This window comes from Salmo salar, chromosome 26 (assembly GCF_965601325.2).
Source record: "Salmo salar chromosome 26, fSalSal1, whole genome shotgun sequence".
Classification (NCBI taxonomy): Eukaryota; Metazoa; Chordata; class Actinopteri; order Salmoniformes; family Salmonidae; genus Salmo; species Salmo salar.
Window position 1 is genome coordinate 38,374,768 of NC_138316.1, and position 14,816 is coordinate 38,389,583.

The following is a 14,816-nucleotide window of genomic DNA, read 5'->3' on the forward strand; positions in this document are numbered from 1 at the left end:
CCAAGGAGAGTAATGGAGTGCTGCATCAGATGACCTGGCCTCCACAATCACCCAACCTCAACCCAATTGAGATGGTTTGGGATGAGTCAGACTGCTGAGTGAAGAAAAAGCAGCCAACAAGTGCTCAGCATAGTTGGGAACTCCTTCAAGACTGTTGGAAAAGCATTCCAGGTGAAGCTGGTTGAGAGAATGCCAAGCGTGTGCAAAGCTGTCATCAAGGCAAAGGGTGGCTACTTTGAAGAATCTAAAATATATTTTGATTTTAACACTTTTTTGGTTACTAAATTATTTCATATGTGTTATTTCATAGTTTTGATGTCTTCACTATTATTCTACAATGTAGAAAATAGTAAAAATAAAGAAACTCTTGAATGAGTAGGTGTCAACTTTGATTGATACTGTATATATATATATAGAACACTGCTTGCCATTGATCAGCATCATACATATGGACAAGTGTTTTTCTGACCATCTGTCTGACAAGGAAAAACCATGGGCTGGGGTGTATTCATTATGCCGATTCTGTTGCAAAAAGGAACAAAACGGGGAGGGACCAAGCTGAATTTGTCCAATACAAACTCTGGTTTTAACTGTTTGGACTAATGATTACACCCCTGATATTGTAGCCCATAACTAGGGCCCCAAGTTTTTCCTGGCCAGGTCATGTAGTCAGGAAAAACTGGGCCAAATCACAGAATATAAGCTGACAGGTAGACTAATTCAAGAGTTAGTTTTTAATTCTGTCACTAGTTGTTCCTCCCACAACCACACTTCAGTTGCATTTCCTGTGGTTTAATGTCCTCTGTCTGATTTTGGATACAATACCATTTTGTATGACGGACTGTTTATATACAGTGAGCAGAGAGAGAGAGATTGTTGTATGTGATTCACAGCATATCCTGGGTCTTGTTCATTAGGGCATGCAATGGAAAGCGTTTTAAAATGATTTCTGACAGAAACCAAAAATGTGTGTTTCTTATTGGACAAGTCCAAGTAGTCCCTCCATTTTCTTCAGTTTGGTGCATAATGAACACCACCCTGCATTGTGTGCCTCCACAAGCCTCGGGGGGGGGGATCCAATAGACTCTGGGTCTTTACAGTCAGGGAACAGTTCATACATGTCTTATGTTGTGTTGGGAGTAGGGTGTAGTCACTGCCCCTAGTCACTGATCAGTTTTACATTTGGCCCAGTATTGGTTACGGTTAGGCTTGGAAGAGGGGAAGCTGATCCTAGATCTGTACTTAGGGGAAACATCACCACGAAGCAATATGTTGCAGGGCTAGGAGTTTTACCTGGAAAATGGGATCTGACCAGGAAGATACTCAAGGCCCCTGAGTTTTTCCCAGCCAGGTTACATGGTCTATGGCCCTCAAACTCAACTCTGGACCTCGAAGCAAGTTCCACTGCTTTTTTTCCATTGTTCCCTTCATATCAGGGACTGATTTAGACCTGGGACACCAGGTGTGTGCAATTAATTGTCAGGTAGAACAGAAAACCAGCAGGCTGTTGACATCGTAGGGTAACAGTTGAATACCCTGGTCTATGGGATCTGACCAGGAAGATACCTAAAGCCCCCCCCCCCCCCCCCCCCGAGTTCTTCCCAGTCAGGAGAAACTACTGGTCCCTCCTATGTAGTTCTCTAATGGATATGTCTTCCACAACATCAACTACTGAATGTACATAATATGCAGATTTGTAAATGTAAAAATGTGTGAATAAACAAACGTCATAATATACTAGTCGTTGTGTTGTCTCCGGAATGGGAGAGAGCCAGCTGATAGTAAATTAAATTATAGACTGGTTTTGTAATTGTGAAATATCATTGATGATACTGTTTTTTATCTTTGGGGTCTGTGAAAAAGGAACACATTTTAAGATGCCAGAAATGCACATTAATGCTACTTGAAATCCTGTGCCTTGACTTTCTGCATCGTGGAGATTTTTTGTTTTTATGTGCATTTGTATATAGAAGCATCTTTTGAAATTTTGACTATAGAATATGCCTATACAGTGCAGCTTGTCAAACTATTTTCAACATGAAGCATCAATGGAGAACGTAATTGCAGCCAGGGCATTTAATAGTTTGAATGGCAGAAGTGGTAATGTCCACTCAATCATGTGTTTGTAGCTCTATCATGACCACCGTCTCTTCCTGACTGTTTCCAGGCTGTAAGAGGAAAACATTCTGTCCTGTCTGTCATGTCTAAGCCTGTTTCAGGTGAGGCTTTCCTACTGCTTATTTTCAGATTGAGGTGTGTGCGTGTGCGTGCGTGTGCACGCAAGAGGGGAGATTTATAATATCATCGGTCCCTTTCTATTTGACCACACATTCAAAAAAACAAGCAGATTATCAGAAACAACCAAATCCTAATAGCTGCATATAGATTTCTAAGAGGGAACACCTGGAATCACACATCTTGGCATTTTTTGTCAGCACTCTCCTGAGACATGAATCACTTACTTTACGACGGGTGTTTTTCTCCCTTCATAACCCCATTCCCTCATTCTCCTTTTCTCCCAGAATGATGTCTTAAGTAAAGTGGTTTCTACTTTGGTCCCGCTGTCCTCGCGTCAGGACGCAGGCCAACATTGACTGGCGCGGGTGGCCTAATAGCATTTGTGATATATTTATGTCTAACTTTACCAAACATGGAGTGCTATCGTTGATCAGATCACAGGTAGCATTACAGGATAACACAATGCCATCCCTCTTTAGCCAAGCAGGCCCACAGACAACAGGAACAATGCTGCCTTTGTAAGGAAACCTATACGGTCTGCAGGAAAACCTAGTGTCCTTGTCATGTCTACAAAATACTAATCCCTCTTTCCACTCCTCTGCTATCTCATGTCCTTTCTTCTTCCTGTTCTCTCTCCCTCCTCACCTCTTTCCTCTCCTCTCTTCCCTCTCTCTCTCCCTCACCTCTTTGCTCTCTCCTTTCCCTACTCTCCTCTCTTCCCTCTCTCTCTCCCTCCTCACATCTTTCCTCTTCTTTCCCTCCTCTCTCTTCCCTCTCTCTCCCTCCTCACATCTTTCCTTTTCTTTCCCTCCTCTCTCTTCCCCCTTCTCTCTCCCTCCTCACCTCTTTCCTCTTCCCTCTTCTCTCCCTCCTCACCTCTTTCCTCTTCCCTCTTCTCTCCCTCCTCACCTCTTTCCTCTCTTCTTTCCCCCTCTCCTCTCTTCCCTCTCCTCTCTCCCTCTCTCCTCACCTCTTTCCTCTCCTTTCCCTCCTCTCCTCTCTTCCCTCTCTCTCCCTCCTCACATCTTTCCTCTTCTTTCCCTCCTCTCTCTTCCCTCTTCTCTCTCCCTCCTCACCTCTTTCCTCTCTTCTTTCCCTCCTCTCCTCTCCTCTCTTCCCTCTCCTCTCTCCTCACCTCCTCACCTCTTTCCTCTCCTTTCCCTCCTCTCCTCTCTTCCCTCTCTCTCCCTCTTCACCTCTTTCCTCCCTCCTTTCCTCTCTCTTCCCTCTCTCTCTCCCTCCTCACATCTTTCCTCCTCTCTTCTCCTCTCAGGTAGGGTAACTCGGACCGTTCTTTCCGCTCTTTGCTCCCTCTACCTCTGTGGAAAAGGAAAAACCCAGGAGATAAAACATGAGAGTCTTTTTCCATGAGGCACTCTGCAGAACAGACTCCCCGACAGATTTGTAGAAGTTCTATTGTGCTATCTTAGATAACAGATATTCAGAGCTGCTGCTAAAATCACTGTCCTCTGCAGCTCCAACACAGTCCTGTGTCCAGGCCATTTCAGGTCATCTGTGCCGAGATGACCGTATGGGGTATCTCTCTTTACTGAAATACATTATTACTTCCCACAAGCTTGACTCAATTCAGTGCCTTGCATAGAAGATGAGACGTATGGACCATTCATTCACTAACATGCTCTGCTACTCTACAACAACAATAAAAGAGTCAATTCAATGCAGAATTTACTGACTGTATGGCACAGATATCTTTATTTTTTGCCATTAATCTTCCCCCGTAGGGTCTTCTCTAGTAGGTAGTAACAGCTATGAAAGAAAACAAATACCATTACTGATTTCCCAGTAAATCCCAAGTTGAACTGCAATTACGTGCTTCGTCTTTGGTCTCCTAAGCCACTCCGATGTCTTGAATTAATTTCATCTGAGCATTTTTTTCCCTTGATTTCACCCTTTATTTTGTCTGTTACTTAATGTGATTACAAGCTTTAGGAGAAATCCAATATGTGATTTAGAAACAGGCCCCATTTATGTCCTGGAAGGGTGCCGACACGCCAGAGAGAGGAGGAGGAAGAGAATACAGTATGTTTATTGTGCCGCTCGTTAGATCCTGGGAATAACACCCTTTTGGTTCAGCTTCCATTTTGGCGAGAACTGACAGCCGAATTCCTCTGAAATTTAATCAAATGGATATTTATTTATCAATGTATAATAACAAAGCAGAGATCAGTTAACAAAGTTGCATGGGCAGAAGTGTAGAAGGGAGTCATAGGCTAACAGTTGTACACAGAAAAACCATAAGTGTTAAATCAACACTTAAAAAGTGTCTATATTGTCCTGTTGCAGCTTAGCTTTTCAACCATTTAGTTTAACACTGTAAATACTAGAAAATTGGCCAACACTGGTGATTGTTGCATTCACTGGTGTAAAGTGTTGAAAATTAACTCAGAGTACATTTTTAACTCGTATTAGTTGACTACCATTGTGTAGGCCGTCATTGTAAATAAGAATTTGTTGTTAAATAAATAAATAAATGGTGTTAAAGCTGACATCTGCATAAGGGGAAACAGCACCACTGCTCGCACAGCACGTTTGTTATTGTTGTGATGTTGAAACAGGAGAGGAGCATCGTGCAATGTTTTTTGTTGCTTTACATACAAATTGCAGTAAATAAAAATTGCAGTATATACGGATGTGGCAGTTTCACCATACAAATCCCATCCAGCTTTAAGTAATGTTTTGCAAAATCAACATATAGAGTTGATTATCTTTTAACACTGTATGGTGTAAACTTCAATTAGTAGTAAGCCTAGATGCAATTGTAGTTTATGTAGAAAAGGTTGTAGTAGTCCTAGCAATGTATAGCCTAATCTGTAGCCTACAGTATTATAGTAGTTGGTGGTGGTGAAAACCACAATCCTCTCTTTCCCTTAATTGGCGTCGACACTATCCCTTTCAGCTGTGTAGAAAGGAAGTCATTACGCAGTCATCACACTTACTCAGTGTATCTTATCTGTTTTTAACTTGTTAAATCCTCTAACAGAACGGCAGCAGAATGCCTAGTTCAGGGCCTACGTGCTGTGGAGTGATGCATTGTTGTCAGTCTCGATGAATGAAACGCACACTCGTATTCCAGGAAATGAGAAGGCATTCCGCAGGGGCGCAGGATTGGCCCTTTTCCATATTGGCCGTTCTCAAGGGACTCTTTATCTTATTGCCTCAATCCAGGAGACATCAGAGTATCAACTGGGTCAGTGATGTGACATTGGGCCGCCCTGCGCTGCTCTGTCGCAAGTTCGCAAAAACAAAGAGTCCCTTCTTGACGGCCACTGTTCCTCTGTTACGGTAAGCAGCTGTTAGGAGCTACATTTTTTCTCAAGTCTTCATTTGGTCGGTGAAAGCTCCCGGCTTGACAGACAGATGCACAGGTTACTGGGGCAGAACGGAGGAGCGAGAGAGGCCAGGGAAGGAATGCCCTCCTGCTGGGACAATCTCACATGACAGCCTTGACACTGCCCAACCCTGTCCCAGTCCAACCCAGGCCTGCTCAGGTTCAGGTTCAGCTTGACCAAGACCTAGTCCTAGAACCAGACCCGGACATTCATGTTCATAGACAGGAGTTGTTTTAATTTCCATTGACCTTTATCCAGGTATTTTTTTATTTACAATCTTCTGTCTTGAGAATGAACCATAGTCATTAATGGACATTTCAGTGGTCTGTACAGGTGCAGTAAACCAGGAGGTGGAGTAGCATAACAACTAGTATACAAATGTCTTCCCTTCACTGAAAGTAGATAATACAAGTAGCATCACTTGTTAATACACATTTGAAATAAACGTCTGAAGAAGAGTGGTGGTGGTGGGGGTTAAAACATTAACATCTACCCCTCAGTAGTTTACAGGTGCACCACCACACCAGCAGCCAGAGAACCATAAGGCTGAGTGGCCTGTCATTAACAGGGGGAGACAGACCTCCCGTCCTGGGCACACAGATGTGGGATTCCAACTGGCACTGGGCCCCTGGTGATATGATGTTAAATGCCGCTGTGTAATGAGAAGGTCAACTGCTCACACTAAAATAATTAACTGTAAACAGCTTAAGTCAATTAAGAAAATACCTGAGTGCTTTCAATTGAATAACGCTTTTGTTCCAGAGGGGATCCTTTGTTTTGGTGGCTTATTATGGAATCATTTTCCCCCTTCCTTTATTTTAAAATTTTTCTCGATCTCTCTTTCAATTTTGTCCCATCATAGTGGACCAATCATAACCTCGATACGTGAAGTCCTCTGAAGGAGAATTCAGCTGTTGACATCAACCTACAACGCATGGGGAAAGTATTCAGACCTCTTCCCTTTTTCCACATTTTGTAACGTTACAGCCTTATTCTAAAATTGATTAAATAAAAAAAAATCGAAATTAATCTATGCTCAATACCCCATAATGACAAAGCGAAAACTGTGTGGGGGGGAGGGGGGGACGACGACGCACTGGACTAACACAAAAACAACCCTTTAATACAGTTGAGGGTTTGCTTAATTACCTCGACCACAATCCAACCCCGTTTAACTCTTGCCTCTTGACCGCAGGAACCAGTTCTCCACCTAATGGAACAAAAACAACTGTTTGCCTGTGAGGGGGGAAGTAAATAGAGGGGACACAACAGAGGTAGAAGTAGTGGCATACGCTGAGACTTGCCCCGGCTTCCTCTGGGCACAAATGGCCCTGTTCAATCAAGGATCATTTGCTGTGTGCGATGTAACAATGCCTTGTGCATGTGTTTCGAATCAAGTGTTTCCACTGGCATTCCTATCTTCATCTCTTGACCTCCTCTTCACGAGAACTCTCCCCTTCTCTTTTTCTATCCCTCTCTGAGTAATAGAATGTGATTTCCCCAATTCCTATTGAAGAGAATACCTGACGGGTTCTTTTTTTAGCTCTCCTCTGACTTTCCCATGCTGGGCCAAGTGCTTTTATTCATGCTTTCTCCTACTTTTACATGACATCTATTTGCAAGCCCCTACATTCCTACACAGAAAAATACATGTGCTTGATTATTCCCCTGTCCGCACAAGTGTGTTTTGTTTTGTCTCGCCAAGCGGGCCCTGATTAAATATCCAGTGACAATAAAATGTGATGGCCTCTAATAAAAGACCCTGCATGGCACTGGGGTTGATGGGGTCTGGACCTGGGAGAAATGGGGGAGGAAAGGGGGAGGGGGAAGGGAGAACAGGGGAGAATTAACTCCCATGGGAGGTGGGGGGCAGCACAGTCCAGTCTGTGTGTCTGACTGAAGAAGACTATTGGCCCTGGTCTGACAGAGGGAGAGAGAGAGGGAGACAGAGAGAGGGAGGTAGAGGGTGAGAGAGGGAGGTAGAGAGTGAGAGAGGCAGGTAGAGGGGGAGAGAGGGGGAAGAGAGATACAATCCAGAACAAAAAGAGGGAGAGAGAGTAAGAGCGAGAGATGGAGAGATTTAAGCAAGAGAAAGCGCAAAAGAAAGAGAGAAAGAGGGAGGGAGGGAGGGAGGGAGGGAGGGAGGGAGGGAGGGAGGGAGGGAGGGAGGGAGGGAGGGAGGGAGGGAGGGAGGGAGGGAGGGAGGGAGGGAGGGAGGGAGGGAGAGTTGGATGGCTGTCAGAGTCCTGGGAGCTGTACGACCGGTCAGACAGACCACACTACGAGCAATTATCCAGGACACTCACTCATGCAAGCAGAACGCTTCTTGCTGCACAGCCGGGCGAGGAGAACAGGCCGGCCATACTTGACGGTGAACCAGCCCCTGAGATAGCCCCGGTTTGGGGTTTCCACAATCCACACAATAGGGCGTATTGATTCCGGATGCATGGAAAAAACACAGTGTTTTTTTGATGGAACGGTGTATTTCTAGTAGCCTCTGAGATATACCAAAATGGAAGGGGAGAGAAGTTGATATGGTGCTCTGTGTTTGTGAAGTGTGGCTATGCTATTAAGGCATAGTGTTTCTCAGCAGTAATTGACACCCGTGAGTGTGAGTTGTGTGTGTGTGTCTTCCTAAAACAGTTCCACATTAAATAAGTCTAGGCCGTCATTGTAAATAACAATTTGTTCTTAACTGACTTGCCTAGTTAAATAAAGGTTAAATAAAAAATACAAAAAATAAATAAAAATGAAAAAAATACAAATTCATTATCCACTATTAAACCCTGGAATGATTTGGCATTTGAATACTCCGACAGAGGTAGAAAATCTAAAGTGTTAACTCTCTTGTTTTTCACAGAGGACATTTCCTTCCCCTCGGGACGTGACCCATAAGTGAATATTGTGTTTGCTGTACCAGCTCTTTCTATTTGATCTTCATCTCATTTTACACTGCAAAGCTCTGTGCTTTGATCTGCTGAGTTGTCACAGGCAATGTTTGCAGCCCAAAGGGCACCCTATTCCCTAGATAGTGGGCCCTGGTCTCTATGGGCCCTGGATAAAAGTAGTGCACTATATATGGAATAGGATGCCATTGGGGATGCAGACAATGCCTGTTGTTTTATTTATCAGGTGGTCTTGCTCTCTACACAGCGGTTTGATAGTTAGCTGTATATCAAACCCAATCATGCTTTATTCAGGATGAAGATACACCAAAGTGTAAATCATTTGTAGGCAATTGTGTTTAAAGACCGGGTTGTAAAGACAAAGCCTGGCAGACATTTAGCCTGTTGGTGCGATCTGATTCCACTGTGTGAACGCAGCCTGTCTTGACTTGAGGATCTTGTTTTGTTTTAATTAGTGACTGCTTATTATGGTCTTGGTGCTGTACTAGGTTCTGAAGTATTTATTGGGTATTTACTTACAACAATACCTACATTTTTTTTCCACAGTGTCAGCAACTATAGTACTCACTGTTCCTGTGTCATTGTAATCCAATAATCCACTTGAGGTGTGTGGTTGACTGAATTATATTCATAGTTATGGTTCGCATTTATGGTTTATAAATGATGAACCAAGAGGCAGATTCTTGACACGCACAATAGATGCTGTCAAATAAAATACATTAAGAGTATCTCTATCTCTCTCTCTATCTCTCTCTCCATCACTCTATCTCTCTTGCTCTCTCTCTATCTCTAACTCTCTCGTGGCTCTGCCACAAGAGAAGGTCATCACGATAAAGATTGGGGTCTAACTTGAATGACATCATGAAATGTATTTCTCTCGGTATCTGTCTGTCTCTCTGTGCCATAACTTTATAAATGGTCCTAACCTGACAGAAGATCCGTCCGTGAGGAGAAAGGAAGATGATTATTTAACAACCCACAGATTCCCCTATAAGTGTGTCACCGGCCCATCAACATTTTATTATCCTTTATTACAAAACCCCACAAGACTCAGGTTAGGGTTTCGTCTCATAATATTGCATAACTACTCTCCTCCTACACCACTTTTCTCTTCTTTAATAACAAAGATTCATTTACCTTTTCATTATGCTCATGGGGGTAATAATTTAGACCGATTACAAGCGTAGCCTTGTTGGCGTAATAACACAGACAACTAAAGACGCTTTGTTCCACAAAACCGGTGTTGCTAATAAAAAGCACTCCCTCTATCACTCTATCCCTAGTGTCCCCCACTCCGTGGCCCTCTATCCCTCGATCCCTAGTGTCCCCCACTCCGTGGCCCTCTATCCCTCGATCCCTAGTGTCCCCCACTCCGTGGCCCTCTATCCCTCGATCCCTAGTGTCCCCCACTCCGTGGCCCTCTATCCCTCGATCCCTAGTGTCCCCCACTCCGTGGCCCTCTATCCCTCGATCCCTAGTGTCCCCCACTCCGTGGCCCTCTATCCCTCGATCCCTAGTGTCCCCCACTCCGTGGCCCTCTATCCCTCGATCCCTAGTGTCCCCCACTCCGTGGCCCTCTATCCCTCGATCCCTAGTGTCCCCCACTCCGTGGCCCTCTATCCCTCGATCCCTAGTGTCCCCCACTCCGTGGCCCTCTATCCCTCGATCCCTAGTGTCCCCCACTCCGTGGCCCTCTATCCCTCGATCCCTAGTGTCCCCCACTCCGTGACCCTCCCAGGGCCAAAAGGGAGATGTAAACATTGTTCGGTCATTCAATCCTTCACATTAGGGCCAGTGCTTTTGACAAGAAGCCTTGCATCTCAGGGACAATGCGGACCACGTTCTTCTCTCTCCCCCGAGCGGGGACGCCGGTTCTGACTTCTACCTCATCGTTGATACACTATATCCCAGGCTGCATATCATCTCAAACAGTCAGCCACTGTAGCCACCAAGCAAGAAGACACACTTAGCGAAAAAGCAAGCCGCACTCCATTGCTGAAAGATGGAGGGGATGGTACAACAATTATTAGATAGTTTGTTAACTCGCACAAAACAGTTTTATGATTTTCGTTATGATTTTTATTTAGCTTATGTATTTCACCCAAACCAACTGTGGCCACCAAGCAAGATACACTTAGATAAAAGATTAAGGGGAATAGTAAAATAGTGTTATTGTAGCCTATTGTTGCCTGTAAATTGTGAATATGATTTCAAATTCTGGAAAGCATTGTCTATGGGTCCATTACTGCTTCCCTAACTCTCTACCATGGTTAGTAACAATTTCATTAAGGTTCTGCGTATAAGCTGTTCGTAAAACATAGTTCTACTGTTTCCTAAGCATTTGTAAATCCTTTGTAAATGATCATATTGTGTATGGCAATGTCTAGCATCACTTAAGATAATTATCAATTGCCAGCTAGTCGTCAGCAGTGGTCGAATGTAGACATTTTCCTCTTAAGAATGAGAGACAGCAGAACGGGGAAATTCAGTACATTTCTGTTCAAGTGCACCACAGAAAAGCAACCAAAACAACCACTTGTCATGACAGTCCTATATCAATTTAAAACAATTTCAGATTCAACACCTGGTTCTTAGTGGGTTTTCTCATGATTCATTTTTACTTTTTGGGGGGGGGGGAACTGTCACTGCAAATGGCAATTGTTCAAACCAACACTTTAAGTACAGTATACTGAAAATGACATATCATAGTGTTAAGTGTTTTATAGGCCGATCCCACAGGAGGCTGCTGAGGGGAGAACGGTTCATAATAAAGGCCTTAATCATGTGATCTGATCAATTCTTTTTTATAAAATGTCCTTTTCTCCTTCTATAAACTATGTAACACCTTGACACATCTTAAGTGAATCATCAAATGAGTAGCATAATGAAGAGAGAGGTCAGACTCACCATGTGCTTTTCACTATAGTCCGCCTTCAATGAACATTTGACCCAGTAAGAAGTTGTCATGGGGTGTTGCATTTTTGCTGGTGTTTTTTATAATGGGGTAACACCTGTGACATGACATTGAGGAACGGCTATTCTCTGTCAAAAATTGATATTATTTAGTTGATATTTTAGTTTTTAAAGTAATCCCTTAAATTACTATAATAATTTCCTTTGTATTATGATATTCTTTTTTTTTTACAAATAATATGCCACTAAACCACGACTTCTTATCCAAGGGACAAGCCATTGTTCTACGATATATAAATACAATTACATATGCTTGATGAACAAAAAAACACTTCAATGAAAACAAAAACATAGAGTTTGTGTCATTATCTGAAGTTTTGAAGGGGTTTTCCTGGTGGTTAAGGTGAGGGACAGGAAAGACAACATTTTAATAGAATGACCAAATAATAATAATAATAATAATGACAACAATAATAATACGTTGATGGGTGCTTATATTTGTCCTATTTCACACATTTACTAGTGTGTGTCTTAATTACTAATGTATTTATCTTACTATGTATTCGTCTGTCTGTCTGTCTGTCTGTCTGTCTGTCTGTCTGTCTGTCTGTCTGTCTGTCTGTCTGTCTGTCTGTCTGTCTGTCTGTCTGTCTGTCTGTCTGTCTGTCTGTCTGTCTGTCTGTCTGTCTGTCTGTAGGATAATGTATTGTGTTGACTGTTCTGCTGAAGACACTAGCACCGTACACACTCAAGTTGTACAACTGATGTTCAATGCGTTTGGGCACAACGGTTGTGATACAACAGTCAGTTTTTCAGCAGAAAATTATTAGACAACCTTTGCATGTGACAACGCACAACGACAACGACAACGCACAACGACAACGCACTAAGGTTGTGTGAACTTTTGTGTGCAGGCAAACTCTCCGTGATTTATTACTCTATGGATTATTCCCACTTTATAATGGATGCAAGTTTGTTTTGGAAGAGAAAAGGAAACATGTTTCTGGAGGGGCAGTGGCATGTAACAGTCAGAACTATTAGCTAACTGCATGGGTTGGAATTGGGAGGCGGTGCTGTGAATATGACAAGGCTCTATGTCTTATCAATGCTTTATGTCTCACAAGGGACAGAGTTAATCAGTTGTGTATGTTTTCAGAGAGTGGAGAGTGAAGATAAATATTTAAGGTGTCAAGAGCTATCTCTCTAGTATGTTTGTGCTAACATTCCACTCCTTGCCACTCCTTGTCATGTCAAACATAGCAGTGGTACAGAGTAAAAGGAGTAGAATGTTAGCACAAAACAGGTTCTGGATTTCAGGCTATTACCTCCCATCTTTCAGAGTTAATGTTAAACATATAGTTTCATGTATAGGTGGGCTTGGAGATTGCTTATTGTGGTGAAATTCACTAAAGCCGTTTGAGCTTTTTGTTGACAGCGTTCAACACCATTACCACGATTACCACACATAGACATACTGTAGCATTTAAATTTAAACTGCAGTTATATTTCAAATACTTGTAAAAAAAAAATTATCATCTTAAAATGGAATGTAACCTTGAAACAATTTTTTCATACATTTTTCATTGGTCCACTTTTGATATAGTCCCACAAAATTGTGCATTTCAACATTCACATTTTCACTATATGACAGTATATGGCTTTCAGTCTTCCAATGCTTCATATAATCTACACTTTTGCTCTGAGAACTGACAAAATAATTCAAGATTGTTTGCTTGTCTGTATATTTGTCTATTTGATCCATTTTATACTTCTTGGCCAGGTCTACCTTGCAAAATAGGTCTTCTGACATCACTTGTGAATTCCTGGTTTAATAAATGTTAAATATACAGTATATATATATTTTTTATAAAAATGTAGTCAATTCAATCTAAAGTTGTGTAAATAAGGTGTACATAAAATCTCTCTCCACTGCACTATACTGTAGAATTGTCGAACTGGCTCTGGACTGGTGATATGTCATCAAGTGGGAAAGTAATCTACAGACGGAGAGAAACGATGATGATGGATTCTATATCTAAGCTTCCTTTGTTTCACGGTGTTCCTCAATGAGCTTGCAAATTGCTCTGATCTTAAACACAAAGCGCTCTCTCACTCCCTTTAACTGACTGGATAAGCGGCCCGGCGGGACCCCGGCAGGACGATGTGAATCGGTGAGAAACGACAGAGGATAAGAATCTCTTCCCTACATCAAAGGCTGAGTCACCTCTTTCATTCATGTCTACGCTCTTAGAATTTTTTTTTTTGACTGTCCTCATAGGAGAACCCTTTGTAGAACCCTTTTTGGTTCCAGGTAGAACCCTTTTGGGTTCCATGTAGGACCCTTTCCACAGAGGGTTCTACATGGAACCCAAAAGGGTTCTATGGGGAATGAAAAAGGGTTCTCCTGTGGGGACAGCTGAAGAACCCTTTTGGAACTCTTTTCTCTAGGTCTAGCTCTATCAGAGGCAACGCCTCTCCTTCATTTGCATCTTACTGAGTTTTGCCTCTGTTGTATCATATCTGCTGTTGTAATTTGGACACAATCTCCCATTAATTAAAGTTAGAATCCTTAGTTGAAACAATAACAAAGTGGCATCCCCGCCCATTTCGCTTAAAAATCTAGGGGATGGGGCTAGAGAAATGCATAGACAGAGCATAGACAGAGCTATGGATGCAAGGACTGACCATCCATTATATCAAAAGTATAATATTAACCACGTTTGTTTACATTTATGTTGTTTACAAACATTGGAATAAAAAAGCGTATATTTTAGGTTCTGATTAGGTACAACCTTTGAACTAAGCTCATGAGGCATTTATCAGTTACATTCTTGAAGAATGAATGTGTAAATATAAATAATTTACGTCCAAAAATGATTGTAGTGTAGCAGCTTATGACTCTAGCTTTAAGGCTATATATACTCAGTAACAATTCCTGATCAAGTGCATGAACTACAGTCTTTGGGCTACTCCCAAATTGACCCATATACCCTGTGCCTAATGCACTTGATCTGAGGGGATTGGACAGGTGTAAGCAATATGGTAATAGCACTATTTGCATTTAGGGAAGCACATCTTCAGAATTACAGATTATCAGAATTACAGATAACAGTATATTACTTCACACAGTAAAAGGTACCCAAAGTTTAATATGAGTGGTTTGTATCTCAAATTCCATGCTGTCAATCAACTAAACCCAACCCTCCCTCATTTTCAACCATGGAATTAGAATGACTTAGTAAATAATACGTTTTTTTGTCATTTAGCACACACTCTTATGCAGAGCAATTTACAGTAGTAATTAGTGTTAAGTACATTGCAGATTGGCAGATTTTTTTTCACCTAGTCGGCTCCGGGGATTCAAACCAGCAACTTTTTGGTTACTGACCCAACACTCTTAACAGCTAGG